The sequence below is a fragment of the Ascidiella aspersa genome, chromosome 5 (assembly GCF_963924565.1).
Source record: "Ascidiella aspersa chromosome 5, kaAscAspe10.2, whole genome shotgun sequence".
NCBI classification, from domain to species: Eukaryota; Metazoa; Chordata; class Ascidiacea; order Phlebobranchia; family Ascidiidae; genus Ascidiella; species Ascidiella aspersa.
In genome coordinates this window covers 13,428,502-13,431,001 of record NC_139451.1, presented here as the reverse complement: position 1 = coordinate 13,431,001, position 2,500 = coordinate 13,428,502, and the positions used below count along the sequence as shown (strand labels likewise).

The 2,500-nt window shown below is 55.8% G+C and overlaps 2 non-coding genes across 2 annotated transcripts; both read left to right on the top strand.

Moving 5' to 3' along the window:
* Positions 1-68: 68 nt before the first annotated feature.
* LOC146144451 (small subunit ribosomal RNA) lies at positions 69-1,879 on the top strand. Its single transcript, XR_014500597.1, has one exon. It is a non-coding gene; the product is annotated as a small subunit ribosomal RNA (ribosomal RNA).
* A 247-nt stretch (positions 1,880-2,126) lies between these two features.
* Positions 2,127-2,280, top strand: LOC146144450 (5.8S ribosomal RNA). Its single transcript, XR_014498966.1, has one exon. It is a non-coding gene; the product is annotated as a 5.8S ribosomal RNA (ribosomal RNA).
* The last annotated feature ends 220 nt before the right edge of the window (positions 2,281-2,500 follow it).

Here is a 2,500-nt window from a genome sequence, read left to right as displayed (position 1 = left end):
CGACCGAGCGACGGCGCCGCATCAGCGGCGCCTCCTTCGTCGGCCTTTCGGGGCTACGCTAAAGTAGCTACCTGGTTGATCCTGCCAGTAGTCATATGCTTGTCTCAAAGATTAAGCCATGCAAGTCTAAGTACGAGCTCTCGTACAGTGAAACTGCGAATGGCTCATTAAATCAGTTATGGTTCATTTGATCGTACGTTTTACGTGGTTAACTGTGGAAATGCTAGAGCTAATACATGCGTGAAGCGCCGACCTCGCGGGAGGCGTGCTTTTATCAGACCAAAAACCGACCGGGCTTCGGCCCGCAACCTTTGGTGACTCTGGATAACTTTGCGGATCGCACGGTCTCGCACCGGCGACGGATCATTCAAGTGTCTGCCCTATCAACTTTCGTCGGTACGGTACTGGCCTACCGAGGTTCTTACGGGTAACGGAGAATCAGGGTTCGATTCCGGAGAGGGAGCCTGAGAAACGGCTACCACATCCAAGGAAGGCAGCAGGCGCGCAAATTACCCATTCCCGACGCGGGGAGGTAGTGACGAAAAATAACAATACAGGACTCTAAACGAGGCCCTGTAATTGGAATGAGTACACTTTAAAACCTTTAACGAGTATCCATTGGAGGGCAAGTCTGGTGCCAGCAGCCGCGGTAATTCCAGCTCCAAAAGTGTATATTTAAGTTGTTGCGGTTAAAAAGCTCGTAGTTGGATTTTGGGCGCAGGCGGCCGGTCCGTCGCAAGGCGTGTACTGGCCGTCCTGGCCTCACCTCCGGTTCTCCGCCGGTGCCCTTGACTGAGTGTCGGCGGCGGCCGGAACGTTTACTTTGAAAAAATTAGAGTGTTCAAAGCAGGCGATTCGCCTGAATAATGGTGCATGGAATAATGGAATAGGACCTCGGTTCTATTTTGTTGGTTTTCGGAGCGCGAGGTAATGATTAAGAGGGACAGACGGGGGCATTCGTACTGTGCCGTTAGAGGTGAAATTCTTGGATCGGCGCAAGACGAACGACTGCGAAAGCATTTGCCAAGAATGTTTTCTTTAATCAAGAGCGAAAGTCAGAGGTTCGAAGACGATCAGATACCGTCCTAGTTCTGACTATAAACGATGCCAACTAGCGATCGGGGGGCGTTAGTTTTACGACCTCTCCGGCAGCTTGCGGGAAACCAAAGTCTTTGGGTTCCGGGGGAAGTATGGTTGCAAAGCTGAAACTTAAAGGAATTGACGGAAGGGCACCACCAGGAGTGGAGCCTGCGGCTTAATTTGACTCAACACGGGAAATCTCACCCGGCCCGGACACAGTGAGGATTGACAGATTGAGAGCTCTTTCTTGATTCTGTGGGTGGTGGTGCATGGCCGTTCTTAGTTGGTGGAGCGATTTGTCTGGTTAATTCCGATAACGAACGAGACTCTGGCTTGCTAACTAGTTACGCGACCCAATCGGTCGGCGTCTAACTTCTTAGAGGGACTAGTGGCGTTTAGCCACACGAGATTGAGCAATAACAGGTCTGTGATGCCCTTAGATGTTCGGGGCCGCACGCGCGCTACACTGACCGGATCAGCATGTGCTCGCCTTGGCCGACAGGTCTGGGTAACCCGCTGAACCCCGGTCGTGCTAGGGATAGGGAATTGCAATTATTTCCCTTGAACGAGGAATTCCCAGTAAGCGCGAGTCATTAGCTCGCGTTGATTACGTCCCTGCCCTTTGTACACACCGCCCGTCGCTACTACCGATTGAATGGTTTAGTGAGGTCCTCCGATTGGACCTGGCGCGGCCGGCAACGGTCGAGCCGGCGTCCGAGAAGACGATCTAACTTGATCATTTAGAGGAAGTAAAAGTCGTAACAAGGTTTCCGTAGGTGAACCTGCGGAAGGATCATTAACGGTCTCGCAAACGCTTCGGCGAACGCGAAACTCGGACAAGCGAGAGAAAAAGTTTTTGCTACCCGGCGCCCGACCCGCGAGGAGCGGCGCGCCGGCCGGCGATTCGGTCACCCGGTAATGTTTGCGCGTCGAGTGCCGCGGTGCCGCGCGCTCCGGCTTCAAGCGTCGGCCTGGCCGACCGCTCGGCGCGGTATATTTTGTCACCCTTTAGTGCGAGGCACTGTGCGAGCGAAACAATCGTGGATGGCTCTTGGCGGTGGATCACTCGGCTCGTGAGTCGATGAAGGACGCAGCTAGCTGCGTGAATTAGTGTGAATTGCAGGACACATTGAGCATCGACGTTCTGAACGCAAATTGCGGCCTCGGGTCAATCCCGGGGCCGCGCCCGCCTCAGGGTCGCGTTGCAAACGTTCCGCGCGGGGATTTCTCCGCGCGGCTGCTGCGGCGTCGGACGCGCGAGCGCCCGTCCCGCTCAAGACAGCACGGCACGATGTGCGACGATCGCGACCAGAATCCCGCGCGGCGGCGGCGAGTCGACCTCGAAGAGGCCAACGGCTGGCGGCTCAAGGGCGGGAATCGAGGTGCGCGGCGGCGCGCGGCGCCGACGGCGAGCGCGGAA